The sequence below is a fragment of the Ochotona curzoniae genome, unplaced genomic scaffold (genome assembly GCF_017591425.1).
Source record: "Ochotona curzoniae isolate NIBS_2020 unplaced genomic scaffold, NIBS_Ocur_1.0 contig_2688, whole genome shotgun sequence".
NCBI classification, from domain to species: Eukaryota; Metazoa; Chordata; class Mammalia; order Lagomorpha; family Ochotonidae; genus Ochotona; species Ochotona curzoniae.
This window is the reverse complement of record NW_024465553.1, coordinates 18,624,823-18,641,030: the sequence shown is the minus strand read 5'-3', so window position 1 is coordinate 18,641,030 and position 16,208 is coordinate 18,624,823. Positions and strand designations below refer to the sequence as shown.

The 16,208-nt window shown below is 50.0% G+C and overlaps 1 protein-coding gene across 9 annotated transcripts in view; it reads right to left on the bottom strand.

The window, feature by feature from the left end:
• The window catches only part of DPF3 (double PHD fingers 3), a 264,129-nt gene that overhangs the window by 57,217 nt on the left and 190,704 nt on the right, over positions 1–16,208 (bottom strand). The window lies entirely within an intron of this gene.

Below are 16,208 nucleotides of genomic sequence, written 5' to 3'. Positions count from 1 at the left end.
GGGAAAACCGCAGGCTCAGCACTGCTGGAAGAACAACCTTGCAACCCTCCACGATTGGCTAGACACAACTGCCCAGAATCACACCAGGAGAGGTGAGACTGCAAGTTCACTGCCTCTTGGGAAGGGGGACTCAGCCTCCCTTTTGTCCAACTGTTCCTCGAAAGGAGAAGGCAGCTGATATTCATCATGCTGCTAAACCAATGAGGCTTCTGCTGCATGCTCTTCCACACGCTAGCTCAATGATTCTTATAAAAACTACGTGAAGCCAGGACTATGTGACGGATGAGATAACTGAAATCCGCGAGACTGAAGTACTCACTCACCAGGCCCCATTTGGTAAGGCTGAGAAGACAGGATTCACGCCCAGGTCTGCCTGTGTCCCTATGGAGTCTGCCTCTAATCAAACTTCTCTGCCTACAGGGAAATCCAGAAGCAAACACTTTCTGGTCATACCTAGTGTGTAACATGCTTCATAAATCTCTTTGGAGACAACCTGATCCACCCAATATATTCTTTACCAAGTCCAAAGTGACAAAGAATGACTGAGGTTGGCCTAATCAAAGTGGAAATTCCCTCTGAGCTTATGTCCCCCCCAACAGTGATCCATCCCTAGTGATCCTGTTTACTGTCATATACTCCAGGAAAACGTGGCTCAGGAGAATTCCAGAGGTTCATGAAGTAAAGTTCACCCCATGGCTCGGCTGGACCTATGGCCTGACCCGGCTGTGAGCAATTTCCTGGCACGGTTTATGAGATCACTATAACAATAGTTTTCACTATAAATAGCAAGTTTACCCAGACCTCACAAGTGGGACTTAAATAGAGATTAGGCTTCAGTTTATGGAAAACGGAGTCCTGTAGTATAGAAGGGGACGGAGACAGGGAAGGTAGATCTGAGTGGTATCTTGGTAGCTGCTTTAATGATGATGCAATAATAAGTATCTCAGTTGATTATTAACGCTCACAGGCTGCAATCACATAAAGAGATACAAGTGAGCCTTAGGAGTTTAGGAATTCACCTCGGGGAGGTAAGTCTGAAAAGCTCCACAGAAAACAAGACTGGAAATCAGGGACAAAGTTCATGGAAGAAAGGCAAGGAAAAACAATACCAGAAGGTAGGAGGGAGCTTTGAAGAAATGGAAGCCAGGAATATCAAGAGCCAAGCCACAAATAGCCCCACCACCACACTCATCGCCAGGCTCCCAAGAGGGAGAGCTGGCCTTCCAGAAACAGTTAGTGCACCTGCAAGAGTTTCAAGTTAAATCGGACCTCATGTCTACAGCAGACAGAACCCTACACCTCCCCTTAAAATGACCACCCAGACAAGGCTGTCCTTCCCCCGGGTGGTCAGATCTCTTGCTGCGTGCTGTGCCCAACCCATCACTTGAGCAGTGGCAACAGCCTGGCCGCCAACGAGAGCTTTTCAGCCAGGTTCTGCCGAGACCAGAGCTGCATCCCAAGCGTCCTAGCGAAACAGGAAGCAGGCCAGAAGTTTTAGCTCCCCCTTGGCGCACACACATGCACACACACATACACAGCATGGCCTCACATCCTGAGCAGACGCTCAGACCACCTGCCAGGGTCTGGGATGCTCAGAGGCTGAGTGCCCACCGCCCAGTTGTGGCTCTGGCCCCAGTTCAGCCACTGTTTTTCAGGGGACCTGCTAGGTTGGGGTATGCAAACCTTGGGGAATTTGGGGGCAGTGAGCAGAGCCCTCCAGGAAGAGATGTTCCTCTCCTCGTCCCTCTCACTGGTTCCTCCCCGCCACCCTCCACGGCTGACAGTTCCCGGGTCCCTCCACAGGTCTGACATGTTTCCATGGCAACCGGAATCCTGGGCTCCAGCAGCCTCCGCTCTTGCCACCTGTTATTACTTCATCTCTCAAGTGTAAACCATGCTAGCCTGGTGCCACTTGGCTGTGCAGAGCGCATCTTCAGAAGGCCCAGGGAAGAAAAAGGGGAAGAGGAAAAAAGCAGCCCCAGGCTGGCCACAACTAGCTGGGCCAGGATGGGGATGGACAGGAGGGGGCGGGGGAGAAAGATGCAGTGCGCAGGCCTCAGCTGGAGGCCACCAGTTACCTTCTCCCCAGCCTTAATGAGGGCCGCAGGAGAGGCAGGGAGGCAGGTGCAGGCTGGGAAGAGATGGGAGCCAGCCCACTGTGAGCTAGCCGGGGAGGGTTGGAACCGTGTGATCAGGACTGTGGGGAAGACTGGGCCAGAGGGCAAACCAGGCATCAAAGCCCAAATAAGTGCCCTTAATTCTCACGCTCTCACTCGCCTTTCTCCTTGCGTGTTTACTCACATAAATTATTCGCAAGCCCTGACACTTGTGCTCAGCACTCCCCCCACACCCCTAGAACTGATGAAAAAATAAATCCCACAGAATCCAGGGAATAAACATGCCAGGATCCACTCGGGCCAGCTCTTTGTGGTTCTTTCACAGCCATCTCCCCAATTCTCCATATGTGGGCAGGTAGGGAAACCAGGGATCCAGCAGGAAAATGGACACCAGGGTCCGCCCATCACTTGACATCAGTGCCATCAAATGTCCTCCAAGACAGAAACTTGCTCCTCCTGGGGCCATTTGGCTACTAGCACGGGGACGTCACAGATGGAAGGTAAGGAGAAAGGGGGTAGAGGGCAGGGTGTAATTCAGACAGATTCCAGGAACTGAGATTCGAGGCAGCTGAGGGTTGCTTTAATAAATCTTCGAGTTTACACGTGAGGCAGATAAATCGGCACATTCGGGATCATCAAGGACAAGAAGCAATGGGGATGAGCTGGGAGGGAAAGTGATGAAACAGTTAATGGCACACAGCGTGGAGGGTCCCCACGGCCCAGGCCGTGCGTGCGCAGGCCCATCCAGAGGCAAGAGAATGCCCACGTGTGCGCATCGTCAAGCCTCTTTTAGGCACATAATAGGGTGGGTGAAAGAAGCGATGGAAAAGCGAAGTTTCCCAAACCCCAAGGAGCTTGGCCTTTCATCATTGTTTCACATTTGTGTGCGCGTCCCTGTCCCTGTTAGCCGTGGGCTCCCTGAGGGCGGGAGCCACGTCTTTCATCTCGGCATCCCTGGCACCTGCATGGTGACTGACACAGAGCTGACAATAAATACTTCATGAAAGGACAGCAATTCTTTCACACAGGGCTTTATTTGGTGGCGGGGGCGGGGGGAACTCACCAAAAAAGAAAATCTCCCAGCACAGAGAAGCTAAAACCTAAGCAGCCGAGTGAGCACCGTTTCCTGAGTGCACAGTGGTCACCTGAAAGTGCTGCCAGTACCAGTCCCCTGACTACGGAGGACAGCGACAGCAGGGACGAGAAACCATGGGGGAACCCACAGGAAGCCTCTCCCTTGGGTTTTCCTCAGTAAACTGCCATGAAAGGAATCAAAAAATCCCATATCCAGGCAGGTGTGAGTGCCTAGCAGTTAAGATATGAAGCTTGAGATGTCCACATCCCTTTTCTGAGTGCCTGGGTTCAAATCCCACCTCCAGCTTCTGACTCCAGCTTCCTGCTAAGGCCCACCCTGGGAGACAACAGCAACACCTTAAGTGGCTGGGTGCCCGACACCCATGTGGCAAACACAGCTTTGGCCTCGGCCCCGCTGACAGTGGGCACCTGCAGGTGAACCAGCTGAAGGGAGACTTGCCATCACTTTTCAAATATATTCAATACATAACTAACTTTGTAAAAAAAAAAAAAAAGAACTGCCAGATGAACTGGCTTCAGAGTATTGAGTCCTCCTTGGGCAGTGGACTAGCCCTTCTGTGCATCTAATTTTTTAAATGAAATAATTTATTTTTATTTTTATTGGAAAGTCAGATATACAGAGAGGAGGAGAGACAGAGAAGAAGATCTTCCATCTGATGATTCACTCCCCAAGTGAGCACAACGGCTGGTGCTATGCCGATCCGAAGCCAGGATCCAGGAACTTCTTCCAGGTTTCCCACACAGGTGCAGAGTCCCAAGGCTCTGGGATGTCTTTTACTGCTATCCCAGCCACAAGCAGGGAGCTGGATGGGAAGTGGAGCTGCCGGGATTAGAACCGGTGCTCATATGGGATCCTGGTATGTTCAAGGCGAGGACTTTAGCTGCTAGGCCACGCTGCCAGGCGATTTTTTTTTTTTTAACTAAAAGATTGACTCATTTGAAAGCACTGTTGCAGAGAGGTAAGGGAGAGAGACTTCCATCTGGGACTGGACCAAGTCAAAAACCAGGAGTTCCCTCAGGTCTCCCAAGGGGGTGCACGGGCCCAAGCACTTGAGCCATCCTCTACTACTTTTCTGAGGCCATTAGCAGGGGTTGGCTCAGGAGTGGAGCAGCTGAGATACAAACCAATGCCATGTGGGATGCCCACTATGCCACAGTGCCAACTCTTTTTAAGTCTGCATTCTTTTTCCTGAACTTTATGAAACTTAAAACTCATACCTTTGGTATAAACCTTGTAAATAATCACTGCTGCGAACTGCTGTAAAGCCAGACCATATGCATCTGTTTACAGCGATGTCTCCATCTCTACGGATGGACAGGGAGGGCATCCCTTGTCCAAAATCTGAAATATTTTTGAGCATCGACATAAAAATTCCTCACATGACTTCATGTGCTGGATCAAATGCAGGGGCACCACAAATGTTGTGGGTTTCGTGTATTTGTTGAGGGTGCTTCAGAAAGTTTATGGATAAAAGGGAGGTTTATCTGGCTGAAATAAATTTTGAAACTCAGGTTTTTTTCCCCCCCATAATACACAATTTCCATGAATAATCAGAGGAACCCTTTTGTATGAATCACAAATGAAATTGCATGCTTAGACTCCATTCCCATCCCCAAGAGATCTCACGGTGCTTATCCAAATATTCTAAAATCCAAAATACTTCTGGTCCCAAGGATTTCAGATAAGAGACCCTTTATTTTGGGGGGTGAGAGAAGAACCAGTGGAATGGCTCAACTGGTTAATCCTTGACTGGCAAGCGCTTGTTTTCCAAATGAGTGCTGATTGTGTCCTGGCTACTCCATTTGCTATCCAGCTCCTGGCTTGTGGCCTGGGAAAGCAGTAGAAGATAGCCCAGAGTCTTGGAACCCTGCGCCATGTGGGAGACATGGAAGAAGCTCTTGGCTCCTGGGCATTGCAACCATTTGGGAAGTGAACTAGCAGATGGAAAATCCATCTCTCCTTCTCTCTGTAAATCTGCCTTTCAAATAAAAAATAAGCAATTTTTTAAAAAAGAACATGTTTTTAAAGAGAAAAAAGTAGGGCCCAGCATCGGAGCCTAGTGGCCTTGCTCATGCCGAGATCCGATATGGACACCAGTTCGTGTCCTGGCAGCCCTGCGACCCTGCACCCGTGCGGGAGACCTGGAGGAAGCTCCTGGCTGCTGGCTTCAGATTGGCTTAGCTCTGGCTGTTGTAGACACTTGGGGAGTGAATCAATAGACGGAAGGTCATCTTCTCTGTCTCTCCTCTTCTCTGCATATCTGACTTTCCAATTTAAAATTAAAAAAAAAAAATTTAAAAACAAGAAAATAAAAGGCTAGATTTGTTTAGAATTTCAACTTGCAGTTTGGCCCAAAGTTGCAACTTTTTGCCTGGAGTTTGTGTCCCACATCAGCTGTTTAGGGCCACATGGCAGCCTGAGGTGGTTAGTCCCCAATCTGTCAGAAAAGTGGGGGAAGCACCAAGGAACACTAGTTGATTAGGAAACGTGCAATGTTCCAATGGAAGCTCACAGAGAGGGGTCGTGCTCCTGTTAGGGTCACCAGAACTGTCAGCTGATGAGGAAGACATTAACTGGGGCACAACTGGATCAATGTGGCTTTGAAGAAACTGTTCCTATTCCCCGTGAAGGGCACTTCAGGGTACTGGGTAAGCTTCCACTCTGGAAGCTGTCAGGATAAGCTGAACTGCAACCATCACAATCCAGCAGAGGCTTGGCCTTGTGGCACAGTGGGTCAACTTGCCACTTGTGATGCTGGCATCCTCCCATACAAGTGCTGGTTCAAGCCCCAGTTGCTCTGTTTCAGACACAACTCCCCACAAATGCAGCTCAGAAGGCAACAGGAGTGGAGACCAAGGACCTGAATTCCTACCACCCATACAGAAGACCCAGATGGAGTTATACACACCTGGCTTTGGTCTGGTCTAGCCCTGGCTAGTGTAGGCATTTGGGGGAAGTGAAGCAGTGTATGAAAGAGCTCTTTCTCTCACTTTGATTTTCAAATAAATAAATAAATCTTTAAAAAGGGGCGGGGGAGGCCATTGCTTGACCATCATTCTTGGGCTTAGCAGAGACAGTGTTTCATCTGAGAAATCACTTTAAAATTCAGGCTCCAGAGCCCCCTCAGACCTCCTGGGTCCGAAACGGCAGGGTGGCAGCCAGCAGGCTGGGTTTTAAAGGAACCCTAGAGCTTGAGAGCCACGGCTCCAACACCACGTCTGACAGCCCCCTCCCCCCACATGGACTTCCTATTCACCCTGTGTTTTGTACAAACTGACTTATTTAATTTTCCTCATGGCTTACAAGCTGGATGCCCACTAACATTCACATGTACACAGGGGAGAGCTGGAGGGCAGGATGACCCTGTGGCTGAGGCCACAGGCAAGTAGCTGACTCAGCAGTGAACCTAGGCAACGTGTGACCCCTGGCTGGCACACCCTAGTATAAGCACATGGAACCAGGCACCTGACGGCGATCAAGCAGAAAGGTTGCAGGACCAATGCACACAGGGCCACACACATTGAGGCTGCCAGATGCTGCTGTGCAAGTCACTTAGGGGGTGTCATTAAAATTCCCGTTAGGATAGGGTAGGGCCTGAGAGCCCACAAATCTCACAAGCTCTCCAGGAGGACAGCCGAGCATCCCAGGGTATCTGAGCCCAGAGTAGGGGGCTGTCAGAACTACAACTAGGCAAACCTAGACAAACTGCTTGTCCAGCTCCAAGGTATGTCTAGGGTGCCCGCAAGGCCATGAGAAGCGAAAGCAGAGGCTCATCCGCTCAGGACTGTGGCTCACAAGCCAATGAAACAAAAGGGTTGTAAGCACAAACGTGATCCAATTGACTTTATAAGTGAGCATTTCTCAAAGTCCATGCAAAGTTGGAACTAAAAGAAACACTCACCTGGGTGCCAAAAAAAAAAAAAAATCTGGAATTCGTAAACACAAGGGATTGTCAAAAAGTGCATGGAAATGGCTATTATAAGAAAACGCTGGATGGGTTTAAAAAAGAAAAAACCCACAATTTAAGATCATTGTGGCTTTGCAATGGAGAAAAGGCTAAAACAGGGAGACTAGAAGCTGGGAGAAATCAATGTGCAAGTTGCAGAGACCCAGGCAGAAGGCCACTGGTGTCCAAGAGACAGAGGGAATGGCGGGGCTGGGGAGGGGTTGGTCATGGTGCTGAAGGAACACAAACAGTGAAGAAGGGTAAGTCAGGATTTTTGCCTCAGGCACAAGCATTATTTTATCTCAAAAAGTATATTCAGATAAAGCTGGAGATACCAGGAAAGACTGAGGCACAGCATAAGGGCAGAAAATGCATTCACCAATCAAAGTCTCAACTAGAATTTGTGATGCAAGGAGGCACAGGCCCTAGACCACTGGCCATGGCTGAGGTCAGATATGGAGGATTGAAGAGTAAGATATGTTAGTCACGGACTACCCCTGTCCCTGTGTGCTCAAAGTTCCTGTGCTGAAGGCCAGTGTACTGGGATTTGGAACGAGATCTTTGAGAGGTCATCAGGTTAGAGATGCCATCGTGGTAGGGTCCTCATCATGAGATCAGCCCCCCTAGGGGACACCAGAGTGCCCCCTGCCACCTGTCCAACTAGTAAAGACATCTTGCAGGTGACTGTCAGCACTTGCCAGGCACTGGCCCTGCTGGTACCTGGACCTTATGGACGCTGAGTATCCAGCCCTATGAGAAAAGCACCCCTACTGCACAAGCCACCGGCCTCTGGAATTGCATTCTGGCAGCCCAGGCTGATGAAAGCAGAGCCTGTTACTGTGTTCCTCTCTTCGGTGTCCTGAAGATGCACTAGCCAATCAGCCTGCAGGTGAAAAGTCAGGCCTGGGACTGACAGTCACACCCTGCAGTTTCAGCTTGGTGACACACCTGTGTGTGTCCCACTCAGCCCCATTCCCACCCACCACAGCTTCCCGTGCTGTGTGATTCGGGATGAGTGACTCAGCCTCAGGAAGTCTGGGCTTCCTTGTCTGTGAGGTGCGGGTACTACCACATGCTTCGTGGCCTGGAAGCTCCACCGTTGTAAGTGTTCATCACTTCTTGCCCTCTTTCCTCTCCTACATGCAAGATAACTTAAATTTTTAATAAAGCATAAGGAAAGGCAAGGGTCTTAAATAAGTAAGCTTTCTCTAGATGTAGACCATGATGGGCTAGTGCTATAGCTCAACAGGCTAATCTTCTACCCGCTAACAACAGTATCCCATATGGGTGCCAGTTCGTGTCCTGCCTGTTCCACTTCCAATTCAGCTCCCTGCTTATGGCATGGGAAAGCAGCAGAGGATGATTCAAAACTCCTGGCTCCTGATCAGTTCAGCTCTGGCCATTGCAACTATTTGGGAGTGAACCAGCAGATGAAAGTTCTTTCATTCTATCTCTCCTTCTCTATGAAAATCTCCTTTTCCAATAAAAATAAATAAAGCTTAGGACTGGTGAAGTCAAATAGATGCCCCACGTGCAGGATCCCCTCACTTGGTCTTCCTGTGCCATGGTGTGACCTAGGGCATGTGGCACCTACCTTACAGAGTTATTGTGATGAATGAATGGGGCAAAGGTGGCGCTTCACACATGGAACTCTTTAAATCGTGAACATTCTAGGCAATGAGTCCCAATATGTGAAAGAAACAAAGGAATTTCAGAGAAAGCCAAGAAACACAGTAATACCCACTCCTGGGGCAACAGCCAAGAAAGCAAGGGGAGCCACACTTGGCAGGGTTCTATACCATAGCCTCTCTCCCTAGGCTTTATAAAAGCATCCCACTCGTTAATTACCAGAAGTTCTGTTCATCACATCATATTTCTTGAGGGAACCAGTTACACTCACTCAGTCCTCTCAACTGGCCACAACGGCAGTAAGCATTTAGCAAATGCTTATGCTTAGCCTACATGCAGAGACCAGAGACTCAGATCTTCAGCTTCAGCAAAGGATGAGCCACGGCCAGGCCAGGTCAGGCTTGGATAGTCACGATGCAGGCCAGCAAGCCCGAATAGGCAATTAGCTTCCTGGTGATAGATAAGACCTCACCACCCTGCCTCCACTGGAGGCTCTCTTCACATGAACCACCTGTGGTAACAGATGGGCTCTAATGGTGGTCCAAGGGGGACAGAGATGGAATGTCAGCCTGGCGACATGCAGGCCTGCGGCCTAACACCCACATTTTCTCATCAAATGGCTTCCCATTCTGAAGCCATTGTCCAAATCACCAAGTAAATGTACAGATGAACCATGGGGCAGGAAAGCCAACTCTAAGCACTGCAGTGCAAGGATATTTCTGGGAAAATAGAACTAAAATCAGTTTATTTTGGTGAAAAAAAAAAGATTGGAAATAATACATAGTTGTTTTAATGTGTATTTTCCATGAACTTCCTGAAGATGCCACATACCTCAAGGGCCAGAGTAACCTCTCAGGTTCTTGGCTTTATAATCTACAAACTGCTGAGCTGTATAATAACTCACTTAAAGGACACCTGTCACAGAGTGGGCATTTGGCATAGTAGTTAAGGTGCTTGCTGTTTGGGAAGCCCACATCCCACACTGGAATCCCTGAGTTGGAGTCCCAGCTCCACTTCTGATCCCAGCTTCCGGCTCATGCATACCCTGGGAGACAGCAATGAGAGCTCCATTGTGTGAGATGGGACTCTGCCACTCACACAACAGACCTGTACTGCGTTCCAGGCCCCTTGCTTTGGCCTGACCCAGCTCCGGCTGCTGTAGATATTTAGGGAGTCAACCAGCAAATGAGACATATATCGCTTTCTCTTTGTCTCATGCTATCTCAGCCTTTCAAGGAAATAAAAATAAATAAATATGCAAAAATGAATACCTATTACTATTTTCCAGACTCACTGTTTAGGCAATGAGAAGCAGCTTACGCTCCCAAAGAGAGCCCTGGATCTACAATTTCCTCCCCGTCCCCTCCGCCCACCAACACTCAGGTTGCGTTTCCTGTGTGGACACTGGGTATGTAGCTAGCTGTGTGGGCTTTTTGTCTTGCCAGGCACCTGTTTCAGGATGATCCTTGTTTTTAAAGCACATTTCCAAGATCATTTTCACTCTACCCTCCAGAGTGCTATGAGACACAGCCCGGGCCTGTGGTTAGAGGACGGGAGACGGCCGAAGGCTGACATCTGCTAGATCTCGCCCATCAGTGTGGCAATGACATCATAGGCTGCTGTGGGATAATTTGCACATTATCAGACTAATTTTCAGATTATCTAATCAGCAGATATTATCCTTCATCAATTCTGGCTCTCCCCCTCCAGTTCTGCAGAGCACAGCATGCCCTCCAAAAGCACACCGGGGCTGCGGCCTTTTGTTCTCACAACAGAGCTAGAAGGGCTAACCTCTTCCTAGGCACCCAGCAAGCACCACTACAGCGAAGAATAAGATCTCCAGGGTCCCAGGACAGCCCACCTTCAATACCAGGAACCTGAAGCTGACCCTTGAAATCAGCTTTACAAACCCATAGTAAACACACGCACACTTTGCTCTTAGGAGTCCCAAGTACATTTTACCTACATTTTCCTCTTGGGCTATTCAAGTAAAGCACTATACCATAAAACAACCCATATGAATCAAAGTGCAGGTTTTTATAAATTGCTTGTTCTTGTATTCTACTAATAGCTGCCACAGGATCAAGAAAACACAGCACGGCATAGGAGATGCTTCCAACTGTGACCCCTGCCACACTGCCAGCCTTTCTCCACCACACCTAAACCCAGCAGCACTGTCTGAATGCAACTGTGCACTCCTCTGCCTCTAACATACCATGTCCTCCACCTGGCAAGCCCCAGCCTGCCCAGACACTTCTCTTCATCTTCTAATGTCTAATTTGGATGTTGCTTCCTCAATAAAGTCTAAGGTCATGGTCCTCAAGTTTTTTGGGGAGGGGCAGGGGGGTTGCTTGTGTGTCTGTTTTCTGTTTTCTAAAAAAGACAAAACTTTTTAAAACCTGAAGTTTTCGTCCCCACAGTTGGCGTCTGTTTCAGGATGGCAGGCGAGGCCTGAGAATCTGCATTTCCATAAGGTCCCTGCTGACATGCATGCTGCTTTTGGAGCACCTCTGCTCTGGGGCACAGGGAGCACACCATGACCTTGAACTCTAGGCTCTTTCCTAATTATATACCTGCTGTATTATGCACTCTTGTCCATGACTGTGAACTCCTCAAGGACAAGGCCAAGTCTTAGGCATGCTGGTATCTCGCAAATAGGATTCCATATACTGTTCCTAAGTGGACGAATAGATGAGAACGAATTTAAATCTATATAGCTTTTTCATACTGATCTATGATAACCTTGAAAAGATTATCTATAAAATATTTCCACTGAGAAGAGTAGGATAAAAAGAAAGGAAGGAAGGAAGGAAACCCGAAGGGGGCTGTACTGTGGCAGTGTTGGCATCCCATATGGACATTGGTTCAAGTTCCAGCTATTCCACTTTGGATCCAGCTCCCTGCTAATGTACCCTGGGGCAAGCATCAGAGGATGGCCTAACTCCCTGGCCTCTGCCACCATATGAGAGATCCAGAAGAAGCACCCACGCTCCTTGTTTAAGCTGGGACTGGGTCATTGCGGCCATCTGGGGAGTGAACCAGCAGATAGAAGATATCTCTCTTTTTGCCTTTCCTTCTCTCTGTGTAACTCTGCTTTTCAAATAAAAATAGATAAATCTTTTTTAAAGGAAGGAAGGAAGGAAGGAAGGAAGGAAGGAAGGAAGGAAGGAAGGAAGGAAGAAGGAAGGGAGGGAGGGAGAAAAAAGAAAAACTGAGGAAGTGTTGTTTTGTTTTGAGAGAGAATTCAGAAGTGGCAAACTCCATCAGTCTCCCGCAGGAGTGGCAGGATTCCCGTTAGAACAGCCTTGTCACTGACTGCCTCCAAGGTGTGCATTCGCAGCAAGCAGGAATATGGAGCAGGGGAGGAACTAAGTAGGCCATCTGGGATGCAGGGATCTCAAACTGGGTATTGACTGCTATACCAAGCCCATCCCTCAGTGCAGTCTTGAATTTGAATCTGATGCTTTGCCGGCCACCCTGGTCCCCCTGCGGCTGGTCATCAAGGCTACATCTGCAGAGTCCCAGCACGATGCTTCCAAGTGGCTTCTCGGGAAGTCCTGCCCTTCCAAGCCTCCCTCCCCTGCTTTACTCAGAAACATCTGTGTGTAACTGTGCATAGATAGCATGCACACACATGCACACGCAGTGATTTCGTCTGCAGAAAGGGAGAAAGAAAAGCAGAAAGAAGACTCCAGACTCAGACAGGGAGAGGAAGGGCAGCTGAAAAGAACCTCTCTGCCCACCCTAAGGGGAACATCCCCTGCCAGGCCTGGTGCTGCTTGTCATGGAGGCAAGAGGCCACCAACGCCAAGGGCACAGGTCTTCAGGGGACACGGGAGCCTAGAGAAAAGGAGAGAAGAGAGAGGAACCATGGCAAGAGAGGCACCAGCTGGGCACGCACTGGAGGACAGGAGGAGCAGCCTGTCAGCTGCTGAGCTGGCAGCCTGGGGCAGTGCGCGGGGGAGGGCAGGTCAATGCTGGCTTCATTCACCACCCTGCCCTTTTGGCAGCAGGCACAGGAAGAGCCATGAGTCTGCTGCAGAGGCAGCAAGGCTCAGCAGGAGCCCTAAAGTTGAGAGGTCTCTGCTGCAGCAGGTGCTGCGCCCTGGCCGCCCCCTGCCCCACAGACCCCCATGTCTACAGGCCCTAGGCACAGGTAGCCTGGGTCTCCCTGCAGCTCTGCTAAATGTCAGCTTTTCTGCTCCACCAGTGTGGTCCAGGCTGGGTCCCTGGGGGCAGTGCAGATTAGCCTCCTGGATTAAGCATTCCTGCCTCCCTCCCCCACTCAAACACTCACCAAGTGCAGGGGTGGGAGTGGGGGTATGCAAAGCACAGGCCTCACTCAGGATGTTGCTGTGCTGTTACATTCAATTCACCACTCAGCTCCTGTGGCATTTAGGGGCAGGATGGATGGGAGCCCACCCCACACCCTCAAACTGTGGGAGCAGCAACTAGCTGTGTATTAATGATGCTGGCAATTAGTGATTGCCAGAAAATGGCCAGGGCTGGGCAGGGTGGGGCTGGGGGTGGGGTGCTTACTAGGGGACCGTGGGAGGGAAAAGAGCACACACTCCCAGCACGGAACAAATCGGGGGTGGGAGCAGAGAACCTGGGGCAAGCAGCTCACTCCCGGGTTTATCCAGAGAATAACACGTGGGTAAGGATGGCATCCGTGGGCACTAAAGGCCATCCTGTCACACCGCCCCCACTAGAAGCTCTCAGAAAAGGCACTGGGGGATGTCATCCAAAAGACCTTGTGGGGGTTCTGGAACATTCTTTCCTGTATGTGAGTCCTAGGTCATCATGGGTACAGCTCTTCTTTTCTGTGAGATTGAAACACGCTTGGTGTGGTGGAGAAAATGCTGCTGGGGAAACCCAAATCCCAGTGCCCAGGTTCCAGGTCAGCTCCTCTGCTTCCCAATCCACGCACCCTGGGAGGCAGCAGGGAACGGCTCAAGTTCCTGGGTCTCTGTCACTCCCATGGAAGACTTGGACTGAATTCTTAGCTTCTGATTTGGGCCTGGCCCAGCTCAAATTGTGGACATTTGGTGAGTCAACCAGCAGACAGAAAACCTCTGTCTCTGATTGTCTGCCTATCTGTCTCTTGTTCCCGTTCCGTGTGTGTGTGTGTGTGTGTGTGTGTGTGTGTGTGAGAGAGAGAGAGAGAGAGAGAGAGAGAGAATCAATCTGCCTCTCAAACATACAAATAAATATTTTTTTAAAAAACCCTTGCCGAGTGAAATGGTCCTTTTCGACCCTTGCTCACCTCAGCAGGGTGAGGAAGAGAAAGGGGTAGAGGGGGAGCTTGGAGTGCATCATGAAGAGAGCGACTTCTTAGGTGGAATCTGTGCACAAATTCCCTTACCAGGCAAGGCTGTGTGGCCCTAGAGAGTGTAAGGAGAGGGCGTGAGGAGGCCCTGGTGGCAGAAGGAAAGATAGCAGCAGTGCTGTCTCAGAGGTCAACAAGCAGGACAGGTGCAGAGGTGATTAGAGTGCCACCTGGAATGCTCACATCCCCACTGGGGCACCACTGCTCTGCTTCCAGAGCCAGCTTCCTGCTAATGCACAGCCTTGAGGCAGCTCAAGCAGGTGGGTCCATGACAGCCGTGACGAAGGTCTAGAAGGAACGCCTGGCTCTCGGCTTTGGCAAGGCCCAGCCTAGGCTGCTGCGCGCAGTCAGGGAGTGAACCATCAGATGCAGGGCTCTATTTCTCTCTTTATATTTCTGGTGTGAAAATAAGTTCATTTTAAAATGTGCTTTTTTAAGTCGACAGCCAGTTGGAGGGGCAGCACAGGAACAGCTAAGGAGGAGGCTGCCTCGTTCTGCTGAGGGTCTGCAATGCACCCGCCTCTGGTGTTGCCAGCATCGTCCCCCTCTCACCCCCGCTTTCCCCACGCTCTCTTTCACACACACATCCCCCTCACCACAGAGAAGCTACAGAACAGGGAGGAAAAGGAGCCAGACAACAAGGAAGCAATACAAACCCTACAGGGTGAGCAAGACACACGGGAACAAGATGGCCTGAGCTTTGAGAGGAGCCAGAAGGAGATAAGCCAGCATTTGGGGGTGAGAAATGAGACTAAGCTAATAAGCACTGAGAGCGAGCACCAATCACTAATAAATACTACCCAGAGAGCAGCTAAAAATCAGATGAGCTCAGCCTCCTCCTATAGGAGATTGAGTTCCTTGTGATCTCTCCATCACTCAGTCCAGGGTAGAGAGAAGACGAGACATGCTGAGGACAAAGAGGAGACACGGGAGGACAAGGGTGACGGAGGACACTTCTGCCCAGAGAGAAGGCAGAGACCTCCGTGGGCAAGGCTCCGTTGGATGCCCCCCACCCTGCTTGTCAGGTTCTGTCCCCATGACAACAGTAGGTGAGGCATCAAGAAAGGTCTATCATGCTGAAGGTTGGACCCTGACAGGAGGTATGAAAGCCACAGATATGTGCTCCAGCGCATGCCTCCAAATGGCCCGTGTGGATGCACTGAGAGACAGGGACCTCTCAGAGGTCAAGGGAAAACGAGGCCACGAGGGCAGGGCATCACAGCCAACGTGACTGGTGTCCTCGCAGGACAGAGGGCCCAGCAGCGACAGCAGGGGAACACCTGTGCAGAAACACAGCCGTGTGCAGAGGTAGCAGAAGGGGGACGGTGAACGTGCGCAACAGCAAGCTAAGCAGAGGCACCCCAAGCTGCACCTTGATCTTGAACCTGCAGTCTCCACAATTGTGAAAAAGTAAATAAATGCCTGCAGCATAAGCCATCCAGGCTGCAGTATCCTGTTTTCACAGAAGCCCTAGCAAATCAATCAGGAAGGCAACATTAGAGCCCAGCATTGTGGTGAAGTGGGTAGATCTGCTGACTAAGGCACCAGTCTCCTCTATAGGCACTGTTCTACTTCCCAAGCAACTCCCTGCTATTAGCCTGGGAAAACAGTGGAAGATGACCTCAGTGATCGAGCCCCTGCCACCCATGTGGGAGACCTGGATAGATCTCCTGGCTCCTAGCCATTGCAGCCATTTGGAGAGGGAACCAGTGTAGGGAAGACCTCTCTCTCCCTGCCTCTAACTCTGACTCTCAAAAATATACACATATTAAAAAAAGGGGGGGGGGGCAATGTCACCAGGGAAAGACAAGTAGAAGATCAAGGAAGATGGCAAATCTAAATGAAGGCCCTGGCCATAGGAGTATTCATTATTTCAAGTCTTTGGGAAGGCAGCCAACTGACACTGGTTGACTGGGTTGACTGGAACATGTGCTGAAGTCATCCTCGAGTGGCAGAGAGAGTATGCTTAAAGGTCGGATCCCTTTCATTGCATTGACACTTGAAGAACATCTACCACCCACTCCTGTGAACTCCCTTATCTCAGCCCGTTTTGAGACGTTGGGAGGCTCAGAGACCTGAAGGGGTGGTACA